We start from the raw sequence: 16052 nt of genomic DNA, 5'->3' as shown, positions 1-16052 counted from the left end.
ATTATCTGTCACTTTAATGAGTAGGGGTTTAATAAAAATAAGATGTTATGCTTTAGTAATTGCTGAGCAGGATGTGAATGAGATAAATATTTAACTGGTCAAAAAACACAAGCCATTCTGACTCTTTGAAATTCCTTGGGATCCATATTTGAATTATCAAAGCAATTAACCTGACCTAAGTTTCCACCAAAAAGTCATGCATATCTGTGTTGTTAGTATCACACATTCAACTCCCAGGCTTCACTCACTTCTCCCTCTCTCTTGATCCTTACTGAAGAAAAGATATAAAATAAGTGTATGGTTTAGGATAGCATCTGGCAAAGAATTTATGATCCAGTGTCTCCCAATGTCCCTTTAAAATTCTAACTTGAAAAAAAAAAAAAGAAAGAAAACACTAATAAGAATAATACTGGAAATTAACTGGTAATACTGGCAATAATAATATTTTTCTACAATTGGAAAGAAATTTTCACTAATTATGACCTACGGAAGATGCTGTTTCCTTTCTTCCAAAGATTAAGAAAAAAATTACATTGAGAAACAGTTTAATAAAAGAACCAGAAGAAAATGATTTTTATTTCTAAAGAATATCTTCAAAAAGGTACCAAAAGCCATGACCTCTAGGAAATGGAAACAGAAAAGCATAAGCAAAAACAGATAAAGGTGGAAAATGAAAGAGCTATTTCTGAACATAAAAGCTGAAAATGGAGTGTAAAGGAAAAGATTGGTGTACTTTAGTACACACAAAAAGTTAAAACTTCACAAACCAAATAAAATACACAAAAGAAGCTAGAAAAATGATTGGCAGTATATATGATCAAAAATAATTAATAGCTTAACTTCATAAATAACTCTAACAATAAAAAAAAAGCCATGAGAACAAAACAAAAAAATACAAATAATTACATAAGAAATGCAATTCTGGTAAACATGAAAGAATTCAGTCTGTTTAATAATCAAAGAAATGCAAATTATTATTCAATGAGATATACTTTATACTTTTATTTAATCAAATGAAAATAGCAACATTGGCAAGGATGAGATGAAAGGAATTCTCTCATACAATGCTAGCCTGAATAAAAATTATTACAACTTTATAAAAGATAACTTTGCTATTTAAATAAAAAGCCTTAAAATACATCTTAATGTTGAAGCCTCAAAGTTCAAGAGAACTTGACATTAGAAAATAATCAAATTCTCACCAAAATACACATCAGTTCAAGGTGGCAGTATTTATAAGAGAAAAATCATTGGAAATAACCTTTACTTTTAGTAATTAGAATTGGTTAAATAAATCTCATATATAACTATGAAAACTATTTTGCAGTAATTAAAAATTCAGTTCTTGAATCATGTGGAGAAAATGTTTATCTTGAAATATCAATTTTAAAAAGTAGAACCAAACTGATTAAAATTTTATCAAAGAAAAATTGTAAATATATTACATCTATGAAGAGGTTAAAGGCTGAAGAAGGAAAATATATAAAACTAATTTAAAAAGAGGGTTTCTGGAGAACAAATTATAGGTGTCCTGTTTATTCTTTAAATATTTCTGAATTTTTCCAAATTATCTATAATGAACTTGCACTACTTTTATAATCAAGAATTCTATTTTAAAATCACAGAATTCAATCAGGATGAATTTCTTCCAAAAAAAATTACTGATTGATGATATAAGAAAGCCAAATAATATGTCCTTGTATAATTACATATATTCATCTATGCAAAAAATGAGTGAATGATATCAATAAAACCATCTGATACTATATTATACCATAGGAACAGCTATGTGTTCCTTTAGTTTTTCAAAGAGCATCTGTCACAGTGAAAATACTCCACATAATATAGTTAATAAGGAGGTTAACGACGTATTTCTGAAAATTTCTTTTTCTAGGACAAAATGGCTTTGTGATTTTTAATGCTTCCCAGGAAAGACACCTGCACTTAATTTCAGCCTTTCTTCTAAAACCATTTCTTCCATTAGTTTCACCATCTGACTTTTCACAGCAATTATTACAACTCTTCAGAAGCTCTGCAGAACTTAATAAAACAGCAAACAGTTATATATCCAGCAGTCATTTTAGACAATTAAATGCAGTTTTCAGTTTCTCTACACAAATGTGATAAATTGGAGCCCAGACATTGCTTTGAACTCTGATGAAAGGAGTAATTTCTATTTCAAGCAATACCGTTCCCAATTTAAACTTTGGAAACAAATCACTATACAAAGTTGTCTTGACCAATTTATTCCACTAGATGGCAGTCTTGGGATGCTACATGTAACGAAATTGTGTAATTTCTGAACATTAACCAAAAGACTAAGAAAAAGCAAGGCTATGGGAAGGTAAAATAAGGTTTAAAATGCTACAATAAGGAAATATAAACAAGCAAGGGGGAAAGATTTAGGAATCACAGCTGAGATTGATAAGGGGAAACAAAAAATGACTAGACTCTCCTATCTGTATTAAGCATGCATTTTCAGATGTATAGCTCACTCCCTTTCTCGCTTTGCTTTCATTAATCAAGTCCTCATAGAACCAGTCCCCACCAGTGAGTGGACCAGGTTCAATGTGGCTTTGTGATAATCATCTTCTCTGGCTTATGGCTCACATGCATGGCAAGCAAAATTAGGGATCTAAAAATGCACAGAACTGCTTTGCCCTCTGAAATGGAAGGGGAAGGGAAGATAAACAGACACCAGTTAGCGATGCAAGATGGAAGATGGATCATGTTCCTATACCTCCCAAGATACCACTTTATGCTAACTGAATGCTTCACCTTTTTATACTAAAGAAAACTACTTTGAATTAAAATTAGGCCATTTCAGAATCCAAACAGTTTGAGACCATGTCACTGATTCTTTTTGACTGAAGCAAAAGCTGGAAGGGTATCCTTACAAAGCCTTGAAACTGAAAAACACTTTTTGCCCAGAATAGAGAGGACATGTAACAATACCTTATGCCTCTCATCAGGCTGTGGCATTGCAGGTAACTGCTTAATGTGGCTTTCTATGCTTTTCCTCTTTGGACCCTTACATTTTTCAGTGCCAGTTATGAAACGGAATTAAGGCTTCAGTTATTTCAGGAATGCCACAGATGAACTCAGCAGCACTAAACCATATGAGAACCCAAGGACAAAGAACTATCGCTGAATCTCTAATAATTGGTCCTTATCCTTCCACTAAAATCATCACTAATTGAGACTGAATTGCTGGTGCAAAGACTGAGTAGAAATCACCTAATAGCATTCATTTACTGGGTCAAGAATGATAGTGGTTCTGTAGTTCATTCTTACAAAACACCGTTAATTCTTTAGTCTCCCCTTTCAAGAATTCATCTAGCACAGTATTTGTCTGTAATTCTTATTAGTAAACCAGGGCAATTCCATAGATGTAGGATAATGGTGTCAGGTGACTGCCTTATTATGAATGTCAGACTGAAGTTTAGGATATGAATTTCTAATTTTAACAAATAGTCAATCAGGATGATAAACATTTAGATAATCCTCAAATGCTAAAAAAAAGAAAAAAAGTCATTGAATAGCACATCGTTAGGAATAATGTGGAACAGAATACAAGCATCATCACATAAACTATTTCAAAAAGTTAGTGACTGTATATTTTTACCTAATCAAACATTTTTATTCAAAGGAAAGTAAATACTTTCCTTATTAGCCAAATTGTCCTTCTATATTGCACTAAATGTGTACCTGAAAATTTCAAGAATCTGTATGTATTATGTTTTGAAATTCAGTGTACAATAAATCCACTGTAAACTATAAAATAAATACTTATGTACTTGAACAGAGATGCTCATACAAGCAGATATTGGTACAATATGAATGGAATGAATGAAAATATTAAGAAGTTTTTTATGGAAAATATAAGACAATGGATATATTTTTCTTGGGGACTTGGTAGGTCTTCTTAAAAGGCATAGAGGAAAATATTAACAATTTTGGCAATATTAAAATTTAAAACTTTGTTGCAAAAGGCATAAAAAATTAAAATATAAGAGATTGAGTCAAGTTATTTCTATTGTGCCTTCAAGACAAAAGATTAGAATCCAGAATGTATATAAAGATTACAAATTACCCAACAAAAACAAAGTGGCAAATAATATACCCGGCAAATCTCAGATTAGGGCAAAGTATATAAATATGATCCCAGCTTTTCTGTGAGCCAAGGGCAAAGCAGAGGTGGGAATGGAGGGATGAAAGAAGATAATTTCATTTTCTTTGCATCTTCTCAGCTGTTGACTACAATTTTTTTAAACTTTTACTTGTCTATCATTTATTTCAACTTTTGTACATGAATTTACTATGTTTTTAAAAAGTCCAGATTTCCCTAGTTTATTGTATCAAGAAAAGCCTTAAACTCACAATAACTCAGACACCAATGCCAGGTAGAAGACGAGGTGGCTGAAGGAAAAGAACAGACACTCTATTGTATGCAAAGATGTAACAAACATTTTTTAAAAGAACAATGGTCAAGTCTGGCCTTTAGGTGTAGATTTGATTCCGCATCAAGATGATGAATGAAATTCTGTGTATGGATGCCACTCAAATTTTCAGATATTCTTCTGAGATTCTGACAAAGTGGACCACTTTAAACCAGGTTTATAATCTTCTCTAGGAAAATCATAAGCAACTCAGCCCAGGTTTTACGGGTTGGCACTACAGATTTCCACAAGAGAGCAGCATGTCCTCAGTTTTGAAAAGACATTGGCGTGTTTTGCTTCCATTCTCCACTCTAGATTTCTTTTTTTCCTTTCATACCAATGGCTGCTAAACACAAACATGTTTGGCTTCATCTGGGAACAGTGATGTGAACATAATACATTCCTCCTCTATGCAGGCACAGGTGAGACTCTACTGGACACATGCTCATCATTTGCAAGAACGCAGACCTGACCCAGCATAAAGAATGTGTTAAATGACAATGGAAACAGTGGAGAGCTGTTTGAGATTATGTAATCTCATTCTACACAAGCTGGTAGAATTTTTCTCTTTATTAAGTATTGTTTACCTTCAGAAAATTTATCTTCCTCTCTTAGGTGAGTATATATTCACCAAAAACTTACAGCAATATGTACTGCTTATGTAAACATACAATAGATGGAGGTACTGTTTTCAACTTAAAAATATATATTCATACAATTTAGCACCTTGCTTCCAAGGCAAATATTAAATTATAATGTTTTCATGTTGACTGAGTGCCAAAAAGGTGCCAGGTTCTATAGTTCATATGGAAATAAAGTTAGGAGGGTATTAATAATATAAGAATTCAGTTTTCATTGTCTTTAATTTTAATACACAAAAAGAAAACTGAATTTTGCAGTAAATATATTTTCCAAATTGGTAAAAATTATTTTAATCCCAAATCTTACTGACTGCATAGACTACTTAAGCATTTTGTAATTTAAGTAATTTTGATTTAATGAAACATCAAAGAACGTAAAAGTAAAATCCTCTGTTTTTTACCCTTATTATCTATAAAACAGATTTGTTTTGTTGGGTTTTGTTTTTGTTTTAAATTCCCTGAAGCTTGGGTTGTTTTCCAGGGTGAATTATTTGCTAATACCTATTACCCTCAAAAAAGGAGATTTCCCATCAAACTATTGGCATCCACCAAGTAATAATAACCTAAGAATCCAGCTATGCAAAAAAAAGCTATCTAAAGGGACCAGGAATGAATTACTTGTTTCACAGATAATTCTGTCTCTGCACAAAAGAAACAAGGGAGGGCTGCATTGTTCTTTTGATAACAAATAATAGAGACCTTCTCTTATTTTCTCCTTTGCCTGCTCCAGGAATGAAGATGGAAATTTAACACAAAGCATCCTGGTCCTTGCTCATTATGATTCTGTAAAGTCCTGCCATTTAGGAAATGTGTCTCAATTTCTGTGGAGATGAAGCAGGAAGGTCAGACTGAGCTTTAATCAAGGTATCTCCCGGCTGGGGTAGGAAGGCTTCCCTCCCCTCATATATGTGGCTTTAATTTGACTGCTTTTTTTTTTTTTTTTTTTTTAAGTGCCTGAAGCCATGTCAGGGTCTGGACATGGCTGCTATTCACTTAATCCCTGAAGCCCAGTGAGTATACTGATATTGTCATTGACAATTTACTCTTGCGGTATTTTTCTGCTAAACTGGGAGGGATTTTGTTACTGTGCACTATCAAAAATACATGAAGGACTTGCCCCTTATTAAGAGATGCCATGTCAGTTGAGCTAACATTTATAATGAAACCCCAGCAATGAGCAGTCTCCATCCCTCACAGGAAACAAGGAAAAAAGTAGAACTCTTAAATTGCTCTATGCTGCAGGGAGGATTAGCTTCCTCCTGGGGAAAATGTAGTGTGCTATCATGCTATTTTGTTCAAAGGCTTTCCCCTCTTCTCACTGCCTTGGACTCTTTGTCATAGTCTCTCCCCTCACCCTGCCCCACCAGCATCCCCAGTGCACGGGCATGGCCCCCAACCCCTTTGGCAATCTTCTTCATCCCTTTTATTTCATAAGAGAGAATTTATTTTCTTTTTCCGATGTTCTAGACGCTATAATTCATTCTGCATTAGGTGGGGAATACTGATTGACTCCCGAGAAGTCTGGAAAGTTAGACATTGATAGTAGTTCTTGGGTTCAGAAGGGTGTCATACATGCTCCCAGACTTGATACTAGGTATGCCAGCTAAATTTTCCTCTTCAATTTGGAAGTCTCTCAAATCCCACCAAAGTGGTAGACTATATGCATTGAAAACAAAACTTGATTGCTATTCATCAAGTTTGAAACCATATATGTTCCACCCTGAGGCATTAGACATATGAAATAGTTATGAGTGGGGCAGCCAACCCTACACAAAACCATAGGAATTGGAATCCTGTCATTGCACCTCCCACAACCATTACCCTTGTCAGCCCCTCTCCCGAGGCACCTTTTCTTCCCCATTCTTCCTCTGGCTGGCTATCTGTTGACAGTTAAGGGATAATTAACATCATTTTAAATTAGAAACATTTTCAGACAGGTTAGCAACTGAAAAGTGAGAATCAAGAAAGTTCTTCCATATGGCCTTTGGAAGGCTGCTTACCCGGGTTCTAAATAAAATCTCCAAAGCGACTCCAAGGATGTTGTTTGTAATTAGGGACTTTCAAGGAGGCCAGGAGCTTCTCCATGTTGTCCTCTTTCTTTACTTTAACAGACTTTTCCTAATGAAAAACCTGTCCTTTTGCTAAAAATACCTTGAACTAAGATATTAATATTAAGAGATTAAGTAACAGTGCTTCAAGAAACAGAAAAAACTATTCTGCTAATGCCACAAATAATCCCTTCCCAACTTTTTGGTTTTCAAAATCACCTGCTCTTACTAGATAACACCTAGACTTTTCTAAACCATTTACAAGAGCCAAACTATTACATTAGCAAAGTGTCTTGGAAACTCTGTCTCACCTCCCAGTTATCAGCCCCAAGACTGCCCAATATCCAATGTCAAGGGATGCAAAGTTTGATTCTTATCTACAAGTCTTGGCCTTCCTAACCCGATAACAGCCATGTTCTCTCTCAATGTCTATATTCTTACATTTGCTAAGGCTCTTAATTGCGAGCAACAAAATCAGGCTCAAGAGAAGAAAATAAAATTTTTGATAAGATATGAAAGTGTCTACAGAAACTAAGGAAGAGTTGACCAGCAGACCAAGGTAAGGACAGAAACTCAGATGGCAGATGGTCCTCAAGAATGGAATTAGGATCATGGTAGGTCTCCCACCCTATCTCTGCTGTATGTTCTGCAATCATATTCATTCATTCATTCTCTCTCTCTGTCTCTCTCTCTCTCTCTCTTTTTTCCCCTCACCCCCTCCCACACCTCTGCTTCTCTCTCAACTGGCATTGTTTTCTCTATTCCTTATGGCAGAAAAATACAACAACAAGTAGTCTAAATTTCATACAGTATAGGTCTGTCATCTTGGCAAACACAGAATCATCCTCAGAACAAGTTTTAAAATGCAGACAAATACTTTGGCCTATACAAATATCTTAATTTTAGGATATAAATTGTGTTCAGAAGATGTACTCACATGTCAGTGCACACTGGAACATGGTGGCCAAGAAAAAGTCAAAAAACAGAATAAGTACTTGTGATCAGCTGAATAATAATCACCAAAAAGTATTCAGGCCCTAATCTTTGGAACTTATGGATGTTACCCTTATTTGGCAAAAGTAACTTTGCATGTATGATTAGGTTAAGGCTCTTGAGGTGGGAAGATTATCCTGGATTATCCACTGTGCCCTAAAGGTAATCACAAATGTCCTTATAAGAGACAGGCAGAGTGAGATTCGGTTTTAGAGGAGATGAAAGCAGAAACTGGAAGGACGTTCTTTGAAGACAGAGGAAGAAACCACGAGCCAAGCAATACTGGAGTCTAAAACATGCAAGGAAACATATATTCCTGGGAGCTCCTGGAGAGTGCACAGCCCTACTGATACCTTGATTTCAGCTTAGTGAACGCCATTTCTTTTTGTTTTTTGTGAGGTTTTGTTGCTGTGGTTGTTGTTTTATTTTTTCATGTGAAAGCCATTTCTGACTCCTATCCTCCATTATTGTAAAAGAATAAATGTGTGTTTTAGGCTATCAAGTTTGTGGTATTTTATTAGAGCAGACATAGGAACCTAATTTAGTAATTCTTTAAAATACAAGAATGGGACTGGGTGTAGTGGCTCATACCTGTAATCCCAGCACTTTGGGAGGCCGAGGTAGGCGGATTGCCTGAGGTCAGGAGTTCAAGACCAGCCTGGCCAACAAGGTGAAACCCCGTCTCTATTAAAAATACAAAAATTAGCTGGGTGTGGTGGTAGCTACCTGTAATCCCAGCTACTTTGGAGGCTGAGGCAGGAGAATTGCTTGAACCTGGAAGACAGAGGTTGCTGTGAGCCAAGATTGTGCCACTGCACTCCAGCCTGGGCGACAGAGATTCCATTTCAAAAATAATAAAATAAATAAAATAAAATACGAGAAGGGGTAGCAATGCAAGGAAAGGAATTCTTAGTAAGACTCTGAGACCTCAATACAAAAGAAGACTATCAATGGTCACTTGGGAGGAAGTTCAAAGAAAAACCAAGTATCAGGGGGGAAAACGTAAATAGAGGAAAGAAAGATAAATATAAAGGCTAGAAAGGGCACTAAACTGGAAATTAAGGTTCTGTTCCCAGATCCCTTACTCAGATTATAGTGTAGAATAGGCCCTTTACCTTCTTAGCCTTTGTCTAGGCACCTTGACATGAAGGTTTAAGTGACATAATCCCAAAGGTTCCTGCAGCTTTAAGATTGTATGATGCTAAACCTCTAAGTTTTGGTCTAGATTTTGCAGTGTTAGCTTTTGGGGACTCTTGAAGTTTACATTTCTGATTTTGACATGGTAGATATATTGACACAAAATCCAATACAACTATAATGGAAAACCCCAGATGGGCATGTACAAAATCTCTGAGATTATTTAATAAGAAGGAGAACAAGGGAAACTAAAGGCAAGACCCTTGAGTCAGCTCTGGAAAAAATTTTCACAGTGGACTAACGACTGCTTGTAAAAGCATATGTGAATATTCCTCAAGGAAATCTGGAGACAGTTCTGCAGAGTTGAAAGTAAAACACAAATTTATCAGCACCACTGGAGGGAAAAACACATTCACTGGTGATGACAGAATTTGTTGGTATAGAACAAATAGCACTTTAAAATAATAAGGTAATGTTTATGTTTGGGGAAATAATTTAAAGATAAACAAATGTGCCTACAATTGGTACATCAAAATTTATTTTGCCCCTAAATTCTTCATCTGTGTTCCTTTTGTTGGTTAAAATCATAGCAATTCTAACAAAAGTTACTAGATATGTGAATCCTTATAAGTATGGCCATAAATTGTGTTTCAAAAATCTTCAAATCATTTGCATAGTTCTGTCATCATATGGAAATGCGAAGATGTTTGTTCTGTCTTGAAACCGTAATAAAAAGAAGACAAGCTATGTATGTGCCTGTTTAGTATTGCATTCAGCTGAGTGTAACAGAACTCAAGCTGTAATGGTTTAACGAAAGTGGGAAATCTCTTCTTTGATTAGAGTAAGTCCAGTTGTAGACAATTCCGGGTTAGTCCAAGGATTTCACAACGACATAAGTCTCAACTCCTATTCTTCTGCTCTGTCATTCTCGCAAATGGCTTTGCTTTACATTACTGACCCATAGCACAAGATAGCTGCTCCAGCTTCAACTCACTCTGCATTCCAAGCAGGAAAAAGAGATGAATGCAAAGGGCAAATGGTTTATTAATCCCTTTCAAAAGCTTTCCTCGAAGCAACATCTACGCACATTACACTGCTAGAACTATGTCCCTCTTTACACATCCCCAGTTGCAAAAGAGGCTGGCCAAAGCAATTTAAAAAAAAAAAAAAAAAAGGCTGAGTACTTGCTTTCTTAAAAAACATCAGAATTTGTTTTAGAAACAAAGCACAGGATAATGAATATTAGGTAGACAACTAAAATGTCTGCCAAATTCTTGAAAAATTGTCAACCATTTTATTTGCCTCAGTGAAGTGATCATTAGGGCTTCTCTTAGAATCTCTTTTTAAAGAAGACTTTTAAAGAAAACTTTAGCTTTTAAGATTATTTTTTAACTTTTAAGTTCAGGGGTACATGTGTAGGATGCACAGGTTACATATGTGAATGTGTGTCATAGTGGTTTGTCGTACAGATTATTTCATCACCAAGGTATTAAACCTAGTATCCATTAGTCGTTTTTCCTGATCCTTTCCCTCCTCCCATTTTCCACTCTCTGGTAGGCCCTAGTGTGCGTTGTTCCCCTCTATGTGTCTATGTGTTCTCATCGTTTAGTTCCCACCTATAAGTGAGAACATGTGATATTTGGTTTTATGTTTTTGCATTAGTTTGCTAAGGATAATGGCCTCCAGTTCCATCTGTGTCCCTGCAAAGGACATATTCTCGTCTTTTTTATGGCTACATAGTATTCCATGGTGTATATGTACCACATTTTCTTTATCCAGTCCATCATTGATGGGCATTTGGATTGATTCCATGTCTTTGCTATTGTGAATAGTGGTGCAATGAACATATATGTGCATGTTTCTTTATAACAGAATGATTTATAACCCTTTAGATATATATTATATATACACATATATATACATACATACATATATATATATATATGTATGTCCAGTAATAGGATTGTTTGGTTGAATGTTATTTCTGTCTTGAGGAATCATCACACTGTTTTCCACAATGGTTGAACTAATTTACACTCCCACCAACAGTGTATAAGCATTCCTTTTTCTCCACGCCAGCATGTTATTTTTTGACTTTTTAATAATAGCCATTCTCACCAGTGTGAGATGGTATTTCACTGTAGTTTTGATTTGCATTTCTCTAATTATCAATGATGTTAAGCTTTATTTCGTATGCTTGTTGGCCTCATGCATGTCTCCCTTTCACAATTGCCAAAAAAAAAAAAAAAAACTAGGAATACAGCTAACACGGTAAATGAAAGATCTCTACAAGAAAAACTACAAAACACTGCTCAAAAAAATTAGAATTGACACAAATAAATGGAAAAACTTTCCTTGCCCATGGATAGGAAGAATCTGTATCTTTAAAATGGCCATACTGCCCAAAGCAATTGATAGATTCAATGCTATTCCCATTAACCTGCCATTGACATTCTTCACAGAATTAGAAAAAAAAAAAAAAAAACTATTTTAAAATTCATATAGAACCAAAAAAGGAGCCCAAATTGTGAAAGCAATCCTAAGCAAAAAGAACAAAGCTGGAGACATCATGCTACTTGACTTCAAACTATACTACAGGGCTACAGTAACCCAAACAGCATGGACCTGGTACAAGAACAGGCACATAGAGCAATGGAACAGAATAGAGAACCCAGAAATATGACTATACAACTACAAGTATCTGATCTTCAACAAACCTGACAAAAACAAGCAATGGGGAAAGAATGCCCTATTTAATAAATGGTGCTGGGATAACTAGCCATAAGCAGATATTGAAACTGGACCCCTTCCTTATACCATATACAAATATTAATTCAAAATGGATTAAATACCTAAATGTAAAACCTAAAACTATAAAAAACCTGAAAGACAACATATGCAATAGCACTCAGGTCATAGCCATAGGCAAAGATTTCATGAGGAAGATGCCAAAAGCAATTGCAATAAAAGGAAAAATTGACCAATGCAATCTAATTAAAGACCTTGTACACAGCAAAAGAAACTAACAACAGAGTAAAGAGACAACCTACAGAATGGGAGAAAATTTTTGCAAACAGTGTATCTGACAAAAGTCTAATATCCAATATCTATAAGGAACTTAAGCCAATTTATAAGAAAAAAACAACCACATCAAAAAGCAGACAAAGAACATGAATTCAGATTCTTTTGGTTGCAGCAACTGAACCAACTGACAAACTCCAGCAAAAAAGGGGGAGATTCTTGGACATACACTAAAGAGTTTTATAAAATGAGGAAAAGTTTGAATAACTCCTCTCAGAAAGAAAACAATGTAGGGCTGCTCCAGAGACATTGTGGATTTTTTTCTCTACCAATCTGTCAATAACAGGTACAGACTACATGGTACATTTTATAAAATAGCACTCTAAAATTGCAAGGTGATAACTGCCAGCTCATGTCACAGCTGGATTTTTATTAGGTCACTGAATCACCCTGTAAGGCCAGCATTTTCTGAATGATGGGGTATGTGATTGTTTCCATTAATCCCTTGGGTATCATCCCATTGCCTTGCCACTTTTGCTGTGAAGTCAATTTGGAGGTAATAAGTTTATTCCGACAGTGTATATGACCTTCCGTAAACTCACACATGGTGATATACAGGAATAAAGAGAAGATAAAGAAAATCCAAATCCAGACTATGCATATTCTAATATGGAAAAAAAATTCTGATTTCTTCACTGATGAGAATTACCCAATTTAGTTAATTTAATTACCTCATACCTAGAAAGCACCCTTGAGGTTTGGTGTTATATTGGTGTTCAGAATTGGGTTCTTCTGCTTGAGAAATCATGCACTTAGCAATGATAGTAGGCAAGTCAGGCCCAGTGAGGAGACATTCATGCAGTTGAGCCTACAATGAGGCTAACATCTATCTTTGTACCATGCCTGCCTTGTTCATGGGCCCACTGAATAAATACCTTACTGATTAATCAAGGGAAATGACTGACAACTATGGGTCATTTTGTCTACCTTATTTACTAAGGGCCTCTTCTACAGTGAAAGTCTTCTGAAAAGCATACATAAGATACAACTCTTTTCATCCTCTAAATGCATTCTGAGAGATTCATCCACACCAATTCATCTCTTAACCTTCTGTCACCAATATTCCAATTTTGATCTTCCCCAACTAGAACTAGACAAAAACTGTTACCTAGAAATAAGTATAGATCATGATTTCAGGCCAAATTTCCTTTTAGCAAAATAAACAGTAAATTGTTATGCTTTGTGTTCTGGTCACAAAGAGACTTAACCTTCTCTACTGTCTTTCAGGGGTACTCATAACTGGAACTGGAACACTGCAGACCATTTCCAGTTCATGTCAGCATTTCACAGAGAACCAGGCGTGAGTGATTTATCTTTAGTTAAGTGGCCATGGGAAACTATCCATGAGGCCATCCTAGGTATGAATTGAGGAATTTATTGCAATGTAAACCATGGAAGTGAATGTGACCTGATTATGCAAATAATTTGTATATTCATGATCTAGTTTGATGAGAGAATGTTACTAGTTATATGCAGCTTTAAAAATAATATATCACATAGCATGAGTTGCTTATGAGTAGCTCAAAGCCTGTAGCTGTCCAAGACCAGATGTTCTATCTTCACCAGTGTCAGTTAGAAAGCTGAGACTCATTCTAAGGTGAAGGAGAGTTACATGGAAAAAGAGGATGGCTCTGCCCTCAAACTCTGACTTCCACTCAATTCTCCCATGGGGGCTTGTCACAGACTACACAGTACTTCCTGTTCTCCATACAGCACCTTTGGAACTGCTGGTCATAGGGCTGAGTGAAGAGTAATGTAAATTTTCTTACAGAAGAGCTAAAGATGCTTCTCTTGCTCTGGGAGATTTTTGGATACCCAGAGGTGATAGATTCATAATTCTTTCCCTCCTCTCTCCTGGCATGGTTCACTGTGGATAGAGTCTATTTCCCTGTCCCATAGACTTTGGGCTTCACCACCATATGACTTGCTTTGATCAATGAAGTGTTGGAGGGTATATACCAGTATGCCAATTTCTGAAAGAGACTTTGAGAGGTGATGTGTGTCTAGCTGCCCTCTTGCATCCCTGCCTTCCACGGAGAGAAACTCATACCTCAAGTAGGTGGCACTCCTTCAACTTGGACTCTGGAAAGAGAAGACACCTGAAGCAGACCTGAACTCTACCTGCAGCCTGAATTAGAGTTCCGGTGGCAATGTACAATGCAAGTGAATGAGAAATAAATGCTTGTTTTTGTAAGCTACTGAGATTCTTGAGGTTGTTACAGCAAAACCTAATGGAAGTATACAAATATGTCAAAGTAAACAGGTTAGAGACATTGCATAACATGCTTCTTCAAAATGTGTTATAAACTGTCTTTGCAATCTGAAGAGGACCACTTTACCATGTGTTGTGCCTCCTTTTTTATAAGGGACACCAGGTATAGAAACTCATCTTTTAATTTGGAAATAATATCTCAACATACTCTAAACCATTAATATCTTGGAAATTTCATAGTATCAAACTTCAATTATTTTAGAAGTTATGTGCTACCCCTCGAACCAAAATGTCTAGGGTAACTCCGTTTCCTGTTTTTTCAGGTCCATCATCTTGACATCATCAATAGTATGATAAAACCCATATAATACAGACTCTTGGGGGTTTGCTCAAACTATGCACCAGACTCCAGATGCTTTAAGTGTTGTTTGTTAATGACTCATAGCTATAGCCTTTTGCTCAAGGCTACATGAGAAAGAGACTTTTTGAGCAGGGATCCTAATGGCCAATTTAGGGACAAATAGGCTGCTAGTTTTCCATCCTAGAATATACAGGAGTGCCCCTCACCTGCACACACACAAACACACACTCCAAAGATGAATTTCAAATACCTAGTTTCCCACATTTCCTGAGTGTCTGCTGCCTGCAGTCTCTTCCCAATATAATGACTGTATTTGTTTAGGTTATTAGGGTTGTGAGCAACAGAAATGAACTCTAGTTAGCCTAATTTAAAACATTATTGTAAGATTATAGCAGTGGCTCACAAATTAAAATAAGAGTTGAACAGTGAATATTTGAAGTGTGAAGAAATCACAAAACCTCCAGGGACATTTGCAGCAGAGATTTGAGACTTTAACACTCTGGCAGTTTCTGGAGTTTGGCTGCACATTAGAATCACATGGGCATTATGAAAGTTTTGTTGCTAATGCACAGTTTTTACCCTAATCTAAAATAAAAATCTTTTGGAATGGGACCCAGGCCTCAATAGCCTTTAAAATCTCAGAGGTGATTCCAGTTAGTAACCATAGTTGAAATTTAAGCTGCATTAGCATCACCTGGAGGGCTTGTTAAATCTCAGCATTCCTGATTTACATAAAATCAGTTAGAAATAATTTGCATTCATAAAAAGTTCCAGGTGACACTGCACCTGGGTCTGGGTGGGGTCTGAGCTACTACAATCCTAACAAGCTCTCGTGTGTTCTGAGGCTGCTGGTCCTGAAATCACACATGGACTAGCAAAATTCTACAGCAGTGGCCCTCAAATTTTAGCATGCACGCATAATAGTCATTGCAAACTTTGTGAAAACACAGATTACTGAACTCCATCACCAGATTCTGATTCAAGCAGCTCCCAGATGATGCTGATGCTGCCAGTCCATAAACCAGACCTTTTATAGGACTGCTCTAGAGCACTGGATCGAAACCAGAGAAGATTTTTCCCCTGAGGGGACACTTGGAAAGATCTGGATACATTTTTGACTGTCACACTGGGGCAAATGAG

At 36.0% G+C, this 16052-nt stretch overlaps 1 long non-coding RNA gene across 1 annotated transcript; it reads left to right on the top strand.

Annotated features, from left to right (window-relative positions):
- The first annotated feature begins 6051 nt into the window (after nt 1-6051).
- Nucleotides 6052-8623, top strand: LOC110742859. Its single transcript, XR_002521056.2, has 2 exons — nt 6052-7687; nt 8307-8623. It is a non-coding gene; the product is annotated as an uncharacterized LOC110742859 (long non-coding RNA).
- The last annotated feature ends 7429 nt before the right edge of the window (nt 8624-16052 follow it).

Source organism: Papio anubis, chromosome 4 (assembly GCF_008728515.1).
Source record: "Papio anubis isolate 15944 chromosome 4, Panubis1.0, whole genome shotgun sequence".
NCBI classification, from domain to species: Eukaryota; Metazoa; Chordata; class Mammalia; order Primates; family Cercopithecidae; genus Papio; species Papio anubis.
The sequence above is the reverse complement of the archived record's forward strand: the minus strand, read 5'-3'. Positions and strand labels throughout refer to the sequence as shown.